The following is a 15394-nucleotide window of genomic DNA, read 5'->3' as shown; positions in this document are numbered from 1 at the left end:
GGCTTGTATTCTCAGTGGCTATTCTGTTTGACTTCATCATTAAGAAAAGTATTCAGAGCGTCTAAAGGGTGAAGAGTGGAGGAGTGTGTTTTCTTTTCGATATGATAGCTGCATTCAAGTTATTCTTTCCTTTACAATAGATTTTACCTAGCTTTATCTTCATAGGAAGCTGCTTTCAGTTGAAAAGCAGAAGTGAATAGGAGTGTCATGACATAGGATTAACAGTACAACCGGATAGTAAATCAAATGTTTGAGATGAAAAAATGTAGAATGTGACACGCATCAGGAGAATGAACCGGCAGCGTTTCGCCGAGACGAGCGAACAGATAATGTATAATTATCTGCGGAGGTTCTTGAGACCTGGACTTTAATTCAACTTCCAGAAACACACGGCCCATTTTAACCAGTCAATCTCTGTAATGAATCTAATCACAATGTAAAACATTCCCAGGAACTGCGGGCCTTACAGAGTGCTAATTACAGATGAAACTAGCCTAAGCCTTAGGAAAAAAAAAAAAAGGCATAAAGAAGGAGAGGCACAGTGTTTTAGCTGGACCTGTGATTCCAATTCAGGGCGAGCCACGCAACTAAAGAGAGATCCAACAAGTGCCAAAATTAAAGAACAAAATTAAGATTTAAAGTCTTGTACATTTTATTATTTGTCAAAAACTTAATAGCCTTACAATAAGCAGGAACGGTGACCTCTTGCTCTGACCAACAATATCTGTCCGAAAACACATATTGCCATCAGATCCTTCTGCAACGTGGCACTACTATCACGGTGACAAACCTACACCAAAGATAAATGCATTTGATCTTGCTATATGATTTGAATGCATTTGCGACTCTGTACTTACGGTTTAAATTCACTGTAGAGAGCAACTTGCAATACTTTTAACAGGCTCTAATCTCTCTGGTTTCAGTTTGAGACCAAGAGGCATTTCATATCATCAGCAGTGGATTTATATTGTATGCTTAGAAAATAGAAATGGATTTCCAGGGGGTTTAATTTATCAATATCTAGTCTTTATGGGAAACATTAGTTTGCATAGGAAAAGGGGTTAAAAGAAGGTTTAAATTATGTCTCTAATATTTCCTGAAAACTTTGTACAAAAATATTCTATGCCACAAAAGCCCATTAAATATTCAAACTTTAATATACATTCCTCAGTAACAAATGTACAGTTAGATAACACATAAAGAATTATGAATGACTAATTATATTTTGCATATTTACAGCAAAGACAATTAGCAAATAGCTTTTATATGCAAAATAAATGAAAAAGTAATTAAGATGCACTAACTAGAGCAGCAATATCAAGTCTGTTGTCTTGTGATTCATTCCTAACAAACATAATAATTATGCATTCATTGTCATATAATTAAAACAGCTCTGTCCTTTAGAAAACTGGTTATTTACTGTATAATAACCTGAAGAGTGGCAGAAGTTCCCCATAATGGTGAGAAGGATAATTAAATATTTCTTCCTGGTGTCTGCTCACTCAGTTGAGTTTATTATCTTAAACTTGTGCGAGAAAACATTTCCTCTGCAGTTCCAACAGCTCACCTATTCACCACTGGGAAAGTTAAGCCTTTGCCATGCTGCGCTCCCAAGCCAGCTATCCGAAACCTCCCGGGGCGCTGCCAAAATGGGCACAGCATTAAAACCCATCCCAGGATGAGAAAGCTCAGGGGTCCAGCCTAGGGAGGATGGGGACACTCTGCTTAGAGCCTGGGGGTCCCTTCTCCTCCAAGCTATGACCTTGGTTGAACTTCTTCAGTGTCATCGCCAGAGATGGCCACATGTTTCATTTTGCGCGTGGAGAATATCCCCCGACCTGAACGCGTGGGCAGAACTACAGCCTTGTAGGACCAGGGACTTATTTGTCCCACACCGCAGCCCCCCAGCTGTAACACAGGCATCACCGCACCTCCGCTCTCTGTCTTTTCCTATTCCCTTCATTTCCCAGCTCTTATTATATCTCAATAAAGCATAATAAATCGTCCAGTCTCAACTGGAACCCTTAATCACTACCGAACAGAATAGTAATATCCAGTACTGTAAGCCGTCTTTATAATACTAATATCATCAAGCACTTTTTTTTTTTGTCTCAAAATTCTGTTTTCCTATAAACCTCAACTGCAGAACCCGCCGAGCTGCAGTGGAGGAAAAACAATGTAATTGCTTGGCTGCACGTACGGCTGGCCTGGATCAGTAATCGGATTTCCAGGGACTCAATAGGTAAGGGGCAGGGCAGAGGGAGCCAGGTTCACCTACACAAGCTGGGACGGACGGACTTAGCTCGTGCTGCCGGACAGACTTCATGCTCCTCTCTGAGCCCTTGACATCGGTTCTTGCTCCTGTCCCAGCCAGTCACCTTCACGCAAAGGGAAGGGATAACCAGTCCTTTTAATGTTTCTCTACCAGACTCTCTTTCCTCTTATTATTTGGGCAAAACTAGGCATGTTTTGCTGGTGAAGGGAGAATCCCCAGGCATGGAGAGGTCTGTGCAAGGGAGCGCGGTAAGACCAGAGTGGTCCCCATGGGCAGAGGAGGACTCAGCACCAGCCTCACACAGCCCCCTGCAGAGGCATCCAGGGGAGTTTTATTGCCTTCGGTCCCCATCACCTCACCCCCATTGCTAGGAGTATTTGGGGAATCCTGATATTCACCCTGAAGGGATGGGGCAGCTAGACCCTGCTGGAATATGCACGGAAGGAAAGAAATAAAAGGACCACAGCTCCCAGACACGCTGGAAATGGCACTGTGCTTTTCACGCAGTGCCCTCTGGAAGGCAGGGGATTTTTGCACAGATTTCTTAATACTCCAGCGGGGGAGGCAGGGGGGAGAGAATAGAGTCCCTTTGGACTTTGTTACACAATTCATTTACTCAGACTTTCTCATCTGCTTGTTTCCATGTCAGGAATGCACCGAGACTTCACCTGACCTACATGGAGGGACCCCCCCGAGCTACTCCCCTGCAGTGTGATATATTTCTTTTAGGAGAATTGTGCATCCTATGAAGCTCCAGTCCCAAAGGGTCCCCATCCCATCCCGTTTCTAATCCAGCACTTAGTGTTTAGAACAGAAAAAGGGGACAGATCATACTTTTCAATTAAATCCTACAGAGCAGGTCTTTGCTGGTGCAGAGATTTCAGTGTCTTTGGGCTGTGCTTACAGTCCTTAAGGCTGACCTGTTGCTTAGGTGGATTTCTCAACAGCTCTGTCTTTCTCTGTTACCCCCTTTGAACCAACCTTAAGAATGATTTGTACTTCTGCTGAGCAACCAGGGTTTACTCGCTTCTTGCATAGCCAATGCTTAGCCCATTGCTTGAGTCAGATAAGGATGGAGGGGAAATACGTGTAAGTATAGGCAATTCAGCTGTGATCTCTTTGAGACCCTGACCCATTTTTCCAGTCCCGCAAACCACCTCCACCGCTTATGAAGGAAGGGGGAGCACTGGCCATCCTACGGGATGCAGTAGCCATCCTACGGGGTGCAATAGCCATCCTGTGGGGAGCGTGAGCTCCCTAGAGACTACAAGGTGTCAGGATATAGCAGTTCTGTGCCCAGCTCTGCACAGAGCTGTCAGGATGACAGACTTAACCTCCCTCTGTCCCTGTTTACCCAAAGTAAGAAGATTGTAAGGCTTAGTTAATGTTTGTAAGTGCCTCAGGGTTCTTATATTATAGGCGCTATGTACATGCAAGTGTATTATAATACATGTCATAAGAAGAATTAATAAACCATAATGTATTAAAAGGTAGCAGACACTCGTGCATGATAGCCTTTCTAGCTGCTTCCTTACAGGCACCCAGAAAATGACATTTAAGTTAAAATCAGGTTAAAGAAAAATCAAGCAGTCAATCACTACTGGATACTGAGTCTACTAATAAATATCAATTATATAAAATGAGTCACCGATAAGAACTTTGATAAAAACAGGTGTTAGGGGAGAGGTCACTTGGAGAGAGAGATGTGACATACAGATTCATTTCAGAAGTTATACCGCTCTTTTTGGAAACCTGGCTTTTATTTTGGGCACTTGTATTTTCTTCACGTCCTTTCAAAATATCGGGGACCCCAGCAGCAGCTGGGCACAAACCCAGAAGGATGGCCCTTTTGCCTCAAAACTTTGATGGCAGAGAATGTGAGCCCCCGGGAAAGAACCAGGAGGTCCTCTATGACCCCATCTGAAAGCAGGGTGAGAATCAAAAGCCCTTTAAGCATTCCCAAACATAGAGGCAACCACGTGCTTTAAGTACTGGGAGAAAGTAAAGTAAACGCAAAGCAGGATGGTCAGGTTCACAATGTAATCTTAGCTGCTCCTAGACCTGTTAAATGAGGGATGGCACTGAAGTAATACTGGCTTCAAGAAGTAGGGTGGACTAAGATTTGCCTGTAGCCCAGATTCGGGATGGCGGTGATGATCCTCAAGTGCTGGAGGATCCCGTGAAGAGCTCTGGGACCTCGCTGGTGCTTATAGAGGCATGTGCATGTGCTTAAAGACTTTCTCAAATGGGAGTCAAGAGGCCAAGCCATTAATAAGACACGAGTGCTCACATTTAATGTGTTCTGCACATGCAATCCAAACCCGCCAACAAGCTCTCCTGAAAGCAGAGCTGCCGAAATTAAAACGCTACCTCTACTTTGGCAATGAGCTGTTGCACCTGAAGCAAAGAGGATGCAGCAAGGCCAGCTCCCTATTTCAGCTTTTTCTTTAATCTTAGAAGAAAAGCTGGTTTCTTTTACCTTTCCAAGGTGCTGTACCCCCTGCATTTCTCCTGCTGCAGAAGTCACCCCCAGCCGCGTCCCCGTGGGCACAACCTCAGCACAGCAATGGGCCAGCAGCTGGGCTTTACCTCCAGTATAGGTATATGTAACCCTACTTATGGGTAGGGATAAGAGGCCTTTGGTAAAAGAATAAAATGAGCTCTTTCTCTCTCTTTCTCTCTCTCTGCGTAAAAGAAAGAGAGTAAATAAAATTGCAGCAGCTACAAGCTGGTGACATTATACTGTCATAATCCAGAAATGAACATTGATTCTGAAGAAGTCGCTTCTTCAAACTTTAACGCAACAATTAAGTATTCCATTGTCATGGCTCAATTAAATGGTATGGCCTGAGAAAATTGGGGATTGTAAAGTGAGGATGGAATGTGCTTTGATCCTCTTTCCAGGGTTATTGTTTCATTAATAAATGAACATGTCATTTGTCTCACCAGAGGGAGCTCCTGCCCTCCAGGCTTTTTCCCTTTTTTGTTCAGGTTTTATAAAGATGAATTTCCAGTGCTCTGAAATACCATGGATTAGTAGTTAAGCCTGACAGCACTTCGGGGAGTAGTGGGCTTAAAGTGCCTCACACAGGTCTCCAAAGCACTTGTTTACTAATAGAGGAAATCAGCGACCGTCTGCAGCTGCTGATATCGCATTACCATTTGGAAAGACAGTAGCTGAGATAACAAATCACACAGTTTTAATAATTACTCCTGCATTCCAGTTTTTTGTTTCCTGCGTAACTGCAAAGGCTGGATTTCTTCCAAATAAACAGATAAAAACAGTATGGAACTTTTATCTTTTAATGATAATGACAACACATCATGTTTCACTAAAAGTTTCCTGCTGAATTTTTTTCTGATTTCTAGAGTTTCAATAAAATGTAATTATACTTTATAATTCCACTCTTTTAATCTTCACTTCAAAAACTATTCACAGTTAGCAAGTTTGCTAGGCGCGGAGAGGGGGTGAGGAGCAGAAGCGGACTTCCCCCACATCGGGCTGTTCATAAATTCTGTCTGGGGGTAAACCTGTCATTGAAACGGCACAAACTGAGCTGCTTTGCATTCAAATTAATACCTAGATTAATTTGAATATAAAACAGCTCCATGTATGTGGTTATTAAGAAAAAGTAACAAAACCATTTGGCAATGAATGGATGTTTAAGATAGGATACGCTTGCAACCTAGTTCTTTTCCATTCTTGGGGTTTTCTCTTCTTTTTTAATCCTTTGGATCCTTTGGTATCAGGAAGTTTTCATGTCGCTAGATAAGGCTTTAAAACAAAACAATACCTATAAATCGAACGGTTAATATATACTCTGGGAGCCAAAAATTCCCATTATCCCAATACTGAATTAGACTTCATGGGTTTTGTTCGAGTACACCTTCCCATCTTGTCCTTTGCTATGCTCAGAGAAAAGCCAGCGATTTCATTAACAACTTTTCTTGCTAAATAATTTCATGGACTTATTTAGGAGAGCAGAGAAGAGGAGGAAGAGAGGAATACCTTCCTCTTCCAATTCAAAATGTTCAGACTTCAAGGTAAGGTAAACTTTTCTCACAGCTTTTAGTTTGCTTACCATCAGCCCATGTTCCACTGGGTGATTAAAGAAAGCTTTTTTAAAGCATTACTTCAGAATGATCTTAATTGGTGCAAGGTTGAGCCCTTTCTAGGAGGGGAGGGAAAAGGTTGAATAGCCTTTTCAAGTCACATGAAAGTTTCTAGGATGAATGTACGATAATTAGATTAATAAGTAGCTTAATTTATCACAGCTAAGGATTTCAACAGCCACACATTAGAGCAAGAAAAAAAAGATTAGTGTGATTCCAGTTTGTAAAAAATTGTACTGAAACTTGATTAACCTTAAATACAAAGTGCCTTTCTTTTTGTGTGTAAATTCAGTAGTTAAGGGAAAAAAAAACCACTAAAATAATCAGAAAAGTCCTGTTCCATTCCTTTGTGTTCGCTAGCTAATGAGAGATATCGGGGTTGTACAAAACAACTTTTCCCTGCGAGGTTATTCTTCCTAGAACATGGATTTAAATGAAATCTGCAATCCCTACCACTGTTGCGGACTCTGAAGATTTGTGTGAGGCGTGAGATAACGTATGCAGGGGTTAAAAATATCTCTAGCATCAGCCATTTTCATTTTAAAATAAAAGAAAAGGAAGCAGCAAGAAAATAGGTGAAATATATGTTCTAGCATAATGCAAAGTCATATTCCACTTAGTCCCAGTAATGAAAAACGAAGGAACAGGAGCCTGCGTGCCAGGCAGAGGTATGGAAAACAAATGTAGCCAAAGCTAACGCGGAGTGTGCAATTAGGGATGACATTAGCCATGCAATATTCGCTCACGCCAAGCACGAAGTCTACAACACGGCATCATTTCGACAGCGCTCTCCGTTGCCGGTATCAGCCTAAAATCAAACGTGGCAAATGCAGAAGCAGAGCGGCAACTCGGTGCAAAAAAAACCTCGCTCGCCAATGGGAGATTCCTGTAAAATATTGCCAGACCATCCAGCTTTCCCCTCGCCACCGTCTCTGCTTCCTTACAGGACAATCCCTTAATAGAGAGTGAAATCTGCTGTGCTTTTTGATGTTGCCATCCACCGCCGAGGTTGCTTTCGGTGGTGTCATTATTTATCAGCGCTACCGTCAGATTTCATTAATCTAACTCCTTAACACTTGTATCACAGCAGACAAAAATTCCCAGTGCTTTTTATTAAGGCGGCTGGCACCGGGGCTAGCAAAGCCCACGAAAAGGTCTGGAGGACGGTGGTATGGTTCCTGTCAACGCTCAACAGCCATCATCATTTTGAGGAGGCCTAATGCAAACCCAGCGGTAGCGAGATGCGAGATGCTGCGTTTGTGACTCCCTGTCCTGAATCCCTCTTTGAAAGCGGATGATAAGGGGGAAGGTTGGTTCGTATTCATAGGAAACTGCAAATGAAACTACTCAGGGCCTAAAATAAAATAAAAAAATGAAATAAAATAAAAAACTGTAATGAAATGAGAAAGGAGGACGGTTTCTTCAATTTTATCTCACACTTAAGAGATGACTAAGAGCGCTAATGAAAGGGAGTGTAATTATAGCCCAGATAGTGCATATTGCACACGCCGTAACGTCGGAAAGGTTAACTCTGGCAAAGAGAGATCATACAAATCAAAGTGGCTGAGGGCACTCATGCATCGGCCTGTTTGATAAGATTGATAACTGTAACCAGTAGCTTAGGAGAATCGATTTCCACTGCCGGGGATCTCTCTGGATGCTCTCATCTTTTCTTCTGTTTATATGAAAGTGAAGCTTTAAAGATGTTTTATCATCTAATGGCGAATATGACACACAGTTACAAACAGAATCTTTTTTTAATCTCAGAATGGAAAATTTAAGCGGGGCAGTGATTCGCTTTAATTATGTATATTGAACAAATTTGAAGAGATGAGAAGAAACTTGTTTTTCAGCCCACTGAACCCAAGTGCTTGCCTGTAATCTAAAATGGATATCTAATTATTGTTTAACATTATTTATTTAGGAGGAGTTACGACCTCTAATTTGCCTTTAAATGATTAATTTAGTGTTTAAATAAAGCTCCCTTTATTTAATAATGTTTTCTTTAACCAATCTTCACTAATGTCAATAAACTCTTTGTTTAACCTTCTTAAAGGAAACATTTTCTCAGCTCTGAGACAATTATGAATTACCAAAACCCATATAGAAAAATGAGCTAAGTAATTACCTAATATTATTGCAGTGTGCTTAAGAAGAGAATATTCCACACCAATAACATAAGGCAGGAGAGAGGAAACAAGCTTTTCTAAATATTGAGCATTTTAAGCAGTCTGCCTCTTTTGGGGGTGATAAGGTAGCACAGAAATACCCCAAAAAACTAATAGCTTGGCTAAATAAACTCATCCAGTTCTATTAGCATCCTTAAGTGGTACTTGGTTCAGGTCCCAGGCACAAACCGAGCAACACAAATATCCCCGCTCCATATGTAGAGAGACGGTCAGATGAAATGCAGGTGCCCTTGTCCTGTCCCCAGCCCTCAGCAGGGCACCCTCACCTGCGGCCAGCGTGACTTTGCACCACCACAGTGCTCCCTCCATGTCTGGGACCGCAGGGGACGAGCTCAGACATGGGGCAAGGGAGCACCAGTCACTGCCCTGAAACTCCACTCCAGACCTTTGGCTGTTTTCTGAAGCTGACTCTCACATAGAGGTAGAATCATAGAATCACAGAATCATTTAGGTTGGAAAAGACCTTCAAGATCATCGAGTCCAACCATTAACCATGCCCACTAAACCGTCCTGAAATGGCACATATATATCACATTAGAATATATACTGGCCACCGATTTTGAAAGTGAGCACCTTTTGGGGCAAGTGTGACTGCTATGTATTAACTATTGAGCACCATTTCCACATTAAAAATTATGTTTGTGAAAATGTGTATGTTTTCTTGGTCTTGCTTAGATCCTCCATACTTTGCTCTGAAGTACATCGAAGCTGGGAAGATCGCAGGAAAAAATAGGCAGAATTGATGTCCACAAGGCCTGAAAGTGGCAGAAGGTAAGTAGTGGAGGAGAGGCAGAGCTTCCAGCAGGAGCCAGATGAAACAGAAAAGCCAGGAGTGGGAGAAAGCGGTGAGAAGGAGCAAGGAGAGACTGGGAGGAAAGCAAAAAAAAGATCCAAGGAGTGAGGTTCACAGGATCACAGAAGTGTTCAGGTTGGCAGGGTCATCCAAGAGCAGCTCAGGCAGGGCTAGCTACAGCGGGCTGCCCAAGGCCGTGTCCAGCCTGGTTTTGAACATCTGCACGGATGCAGACTCCACAGCCTCTCTGGGCAGCCTGACCCAGTGGTCAACCACCCTCAGGGCAAAAATGGGTTTTCTTATGTTCACATGGAGTTTCCTGTGCTCATGCATGGGATGAGGTCTCATTCTTGGGCTTGTCTTATTATTGACCCAAAAGCTCCCTGTGGGCACTGAGGAATGTCCCCCACAAGTGAACACGGGGCAGGTTCATTGTTATAGTGGGAACAAAGCCTGAAGCTGCTCAGGAGTGGTGGGAGAGCACTGGGATGGAAACTCCTGTCTCCTGAAGGTGTGGTCTGGAGAAATGTCCTAAGTGGGAAAAGAAAGGATGGATAGCTGGGCCACAAACTGGGAAGGAGAAAAAATTGCAGCAAGCTCTCAGAAGAGAGCAACATATGTTAAGAGCAGGTGTGAGTCCCAACTAAGAATTAGTAGCAGAGCTACGAAGAGACTAAGAAATGTATGGCCTGCCCTTAACCACACTGGTTTCTGTCTGGAGCTCAAGTGATGGAGGTCTGAACGAGAGCTGTGGTAATTTCTAACTTGGGAAATGTGCTGCCTTTATTATAGACAGAGTTGAAAGGGTCCTCACATTCAAAGCTGTATTTTTGTACAGCAAAAAGCAGCAGCAGAGCATGAGGGTTTTCTGTGCAATTAGTCCTTCCAGGTCTTGTTGAAGATCCCAGGCAGAAGAGGGGGAGAAAGTCTCCAGATTTGAATGAGGAGGGCTGAGCAACAGTGAAGGGCAGCATGAAGGCCACAGCATTGCAAATGTACAGGGAAAAGGAAAAGAAAGAATATGGGTGTGTAATAAGCATTGATAGGAGCTCTTGGGAGTAAGAAAGGAGAAGGAGACTGGGGAGGGAGCCTGGTGACCAAAAGGCTGTATCTAAATGGATCCGTCAACATGGAGGGGGAATTAAGAACACGCTTAGCCATGCATTTCTTACTTTAGGGCTCTTGCAATGTGTGGTGGGTCAGTTTGAGGAGGCAGGTACCTGGCCCCAGGGGCCAGATCATGGCCCCAAACTGGTGGTAAGGTGCACAGAGATGTGTGCTGGCACTAATCTGGGGTCCAGGAGGAGCAAAGCTACATTGGTGTGACTCCAAGCTCAGCTAGTATTAGGCCTCTTTCACAGCACCTTGCTCTTTCTCTGCTTTTTGGGATGGTGGGAGCCCGGGAGGGGTGCGGTGGGACTAGCACACCCAGCCAGGAGCGGAGCTCCCTGCCTCACGGAGACTGAGGGGTCACCCAGGGCCGTCAGCACTGCTGCTCCCCAGCACCTGAAAACACCCAGTGGGTCCCTGCTCCCCTCTTAGTTTCTCCATTCCCTGACACAAAAGATTCCCCTTTGGCTTCCTTCTTTATTTTAAAACTAGCAAAGAGCTTTTGGCTATTTATTTTCTGAGGTTTTGACATTATAGTTTCAATTTTTTTTCCCCAACCATATGGGCTAAGATCTCATCCAAGTTGTAGATGTCTAAATGAAGCAAAATCTCTAATCCCTGATCCTTAGTTCTTCACAGTCCGTATCTAGGATGACACACTGGGATGGCTAATTTGCAACTGATTTGGTAGGAGGAATATCTATGCCCCACTTATTCCTTTTCTCCCACCTTGTCCTGACTCTTGTCGTACACCATCCCCAGAAAACCCAGAGTGTCTGAGGCCACATAACAACAGAGTCCAGCTGATACCATCAATACAAACAGGAGTCTCTTTTAACACTCACCCGCAAGCTGACCTCTGCGTAAGTGATGATTTGGGTCCACAAAATGAATGAGGAGGACCTGGGAGACCCCCAAACTCCCTTCTAAAGTGAGCAGAGTTGGGACAAGCTGCCGCCATGTTGTCCCCTCGATGCTGGACCAGCACATACGGAGTGAAGAAGATTTCAATCCCACCTTCAGCTTTGCCCCTGGTTCTCCATGTGGGCTTCTCCTCCCAGGGAATGCAGCTGCAGCCACCAGTCCAGATGGTCAAAGTGGGACCACTGATCCTATGTGAAAGGTGAACAAAAGGACGGTGAGCAACTGCGTGCCTTAGAATCTTCAGACGACAACCCACCATGAACCCCCTGATGTGGGATAGGAAGCAAAGCGTAATCTCAGCTGTGTTACAGGTAAATGGGCAGATGCGTTTGCCCTCAGGCACCCTGAGGATATGCCATCCCCTTCTGAACATAGCGTGTTAAAGAAGGACCTTCTTTTAAATAGCAGTTTACCTTCAGGCAGCTAACTCCATCAATGGCCAGCTGCTCATTCAGGGTCAAGAAGTGCCTGGTTAAAAGGTCCTGCCCCACCTTCGATGCAGCATGGACAGGTCCCTCAGGACTTGCTTGGCAGTACAACAATCTCCAGAGCTGACCCACAATACCCACTGGAGTCCTCCTAACATTAGACGATGACATGGCTTGCCTCAGCTTACATGGGAGGAATTTTCCCAAGAAACACCCAAAAAACTCTGCTGTGATATACAGGCGACAAGTCCTCTCTATCAGCCTATGTGCAATCCTCAAACAGCGATAGGATGCATCCAACCTTTTTTATTCTTATTTAAAAACTGTGGTATTGTGACTTTTTTTGAATCCCAGACAGGTAAGAATAAAGTGAAGGATTTCCTGCATCCCCCTCCTCTTTAGACAGGACTTGCACTGCACTCTCAGCTGCTAGAGAGCCTTACCAACCTAAAATAAGTAAAAATTTACAAATGTAATTAAAATAAAAACTGCTGGTTAGCAAAGAATTTATTTTGCTCTTTCACTTCTGCTTGCTTTTAATCAGCCCCGCAAAATTCCCCCTGCCTGCATGGATGGGAATAGGTAATATTGTTTGATGAATGAATAAAATATCAGGTAGGAAGTGTCTTGTTTGTCTGTGTCTTCATTATCTCCTTCCCCGTCCTGCTGAGTTAGTGCATGGACTGTGTGTCTGGACCAGTGTGTTCTTCTTTACCGGTCATTCACTGTTTGGTTTGTACTAGCAGCTACCAGCTGGGAGTCCCGGACACAGGGTAAGATCGAAGGTGTTCAACGCTGTACAAATAACAAATAAAAAGATAATCCCTCCAGAACAAGTTCAGAGTTTTGGCAGATTTTGTTTTTCCCTGAACATCTTTCCTTGCCAGAGCCTTCATACAAATTTGAAATCTGAAGCAGGGAATAGTTCAGATGATAAATCACCATTTTTCTCTTTTTCCCTTTTGTAATTATTTAAAATGACAACATTATGGATTTTTCTCTAGGGCTGCAAATTCATTTAGATTATGTTGGTCAACTTTTACAGTGAAGTGCAGAATTTGGAGCTGTTCTAGGGAGGGGGGAAAAAAGCCAATTCCAGCCACAGGAGAGGAAAAGTTGACAGAAAATTTCAAAATAGAAGGCTTTTTTGAAAGACATGCAAACCCCTTTAAGAGTTGTAACCACTCTCACTGGAAGAGGTGTGCAAGAATCCTTTCTTTCAATTCCCCATTTATTCTCTCCTTTTCTACTGAAGGCAGGTAATCTCAGATTATTTACCAGCATCTCATTTCCAACCCACAAGAAACGCCTCGAAGCCAGAAAAAAATACTCTCCGTCAGCCTGTTTTTGTTTTTCTCTCATGTTTATTTTCATCTTAACATTAATTGCCCCATAATGTCTGCTTGGTTTTATCAATTAGCCTTTGCAGTGGGAAAATATTTTAGCGCCTAATACAGCATAATGATTTTTTTCCCTATTTGCCAAGGGGGTTATTAATAAATGTCCCCACTGGGGTTACAACTCTGGTGCTCTGGTGTTTGCTTTAGGGGAAATGAGGGATTGGAGGAAAATCCTAACCAAACGGAGCTATAATTAGAGCGAAAGCAGCTGCAATTAGAAGTATATGTTCAATGACACCCACGGCACTAGGGGACAAACCTCCCCTCGACTCGGGCAGGGGTGACAGCAGAAACTCTGCCATGGCAAAAAGGGGAAAACTCTTGGTTTCCCTGCTTTTCCAGGTGTTGCACCAAAGTTCCGCACCCTCCGCTCAGCCTGTTTCTCCGAGGAGGAAGGGCGTTTTTTCAGCGCAGGAGTGCTGGCCCGGCAAAGCCAAGAGCAGACTCCTCCAAGCTGGGATTTCACCCTGATCTCTCGCTCCTCACTATTTATTTAGCCTGAACCGCTGCCACCAGCACTGCTGGGCTCTCTGGTTAGCTGCCAGCCGAGCCGGCCCTTCAAATGACACATCTCGGTGCACATCAGACATCCACGCTGTTTCCCACGGCGTCCTCTCCCGTGGCTGCAGGTACTCCAAGGTTGGACGGCGAAGCCTGGCAGACCTCGTTCTCCACCCCGCTGCCGCAACAGACTTTGTTCAGGGAGGAAAAAACCAGACGCCGTCCCTTTGGCTTTTCTCTCTGTTACAAATCTAAATTCTCCATTGCCGGGAAATGAAGCAGCTAATAGGCTATCCTAGCAAAATTCAGTCCTGTCATCAGATACGGGTTTCTGGAAAGCCAAACTGGAAGGAGTTCTGCAGCCTGTTGAGAATTCAGGCTGAGTTAAAATATCGGTGCTTGATTTTATCAATTAGCCGAACAACAAGTTTAACAATGAGCACTTTCATACAGAAAGGACACATACGGAATTAAAAAATGCAGCAGATGTGCAATACTGCTTAATATGGCTTTTAGCTTAATTCATCCTATTGCAGAAATCTGTAATTCTCATGGTTTGGTTTCTGAACAACAGCTACTGATGTAACCTTTTGTCTTTCCTTGGGGTTTTTTTGGTCAAAAAAAAAAAAAAAAACCAACAAACAAAACAATTACTATTATAGCACTATTAGCTTTGAGGATTTACAGCTTTGCTTCTTTCACAGCAGAGCTCAGAAGTGATAGAATTTACTCCGGGCAAACCTGACCATGTCCTTGCAAGCCTCTGTAGGGCTTCTCCTATTGGGGTCCCATATGGGCACCCCATATATCTCTTTGTAGGAAACAGGTTATTGCCAGCATAAGCTGGCTGGCTTTGTTTGTGACACCTCCCATCCTACCAACCCACAGAAAGCAGATAGAAAGCAGCAGTAAAAGGGAAGGTTGTGCTGCACTCCTGTCCTCCACCACCTACGTATGATACTGGCGGTCCATCAGAATGCTGGATCCACAAGATGACAGATTTCCCTAAACACCCAAAAAGAGGCAACGTCATTCCTGCAGATTTGTGAGCACCAGAAAAGTCACCGAAATGAGGATGGGGCTTGTTGCCCGATTTCTGTGCTCCTCCAGAACAGCACCTCCTCCACATCCCAAATCTCTGTGTTTTGACCAGAAGAAGAGATCTGGTGGATGTTGGGATTGCTGCTTTTCCAGTGTGAATGAACAGAGGTTAAAGGTAACCAAATGAAGAATCCACTGATTATTTGTATTGCAAAACAACCTGAAAACCGTGCACAGCGGCCACTGCGGGACCGCAAGAGACAGCCCTGCCCTGCTGAGCACCCACTCGGAACACAGAGTCCGTAAGACTGCGTGGGAGAAGCAGGTATCCACCACCAGCGGTTTTGAAGCAAGGAGCACTGTCCCTGGAAGGCGCGGGTATTTTATACCCTGCTTGTTCTTCTAGCAAAGCATTCAGGAGCTGCACAGAGGAGTTGGGAACTGAACCCGCAGGACAACAGCTCAGCACCTTTTGCTGTAAACCAAATACTTCTGTCCTGAGAAAAGCAAAGGCGATGTTTCCACCGACTTCAGGAGGGCCTAGGCTCAGCTGATGTCTGCTCTGATTCCTGGCCAGGCATTCACCACAACTAAATCTTTATTCAAAACCAAAACCTTTC

The 15394-nt window shown here is 43.9% G+C and overlaps 1 long non-coding RNA gene across 2 annotated transcripts in view; it reads right to left on the bottom strand.

The window, feature by feature from the left end:
- The window catches only part of LOC138685374 (uncharacterized), a 94389-nt gene that overhangs the window by 23725 nt on the left and 55270 nt on the right, over window positions 1–15394 (bottom strand). For both annotated transcript variants that reach the window (XR_011324597.1, XR_011324596.1), the window contains exon 2: window positions 11326–11592. This is a non-coding gene — a long non-coding RNA (uncharacterized lncRNA). The remainder of the gene's footprint in view (window positions 1–11325; window positions 11593–15394) is intronic.

Source organism: Haliaeetus albicilla, chromosome 5, assembly GCF_947461875.1.
Source record: "Haliaeetus albicilla chromosome 5, bHalAlb1.1, whole genome shotgun sequence".
Classification (NCBI taxonomy): domain Eukaryota; kingdom Metazoa; phylum Chordata; class Aves; order Accipitriformes; family Accipitridae; genus Haliaeetus; species Haliaeetus albicilla.
This window is presented reverse-complemented; position numbering and strand designations above follow the sequence as displayed.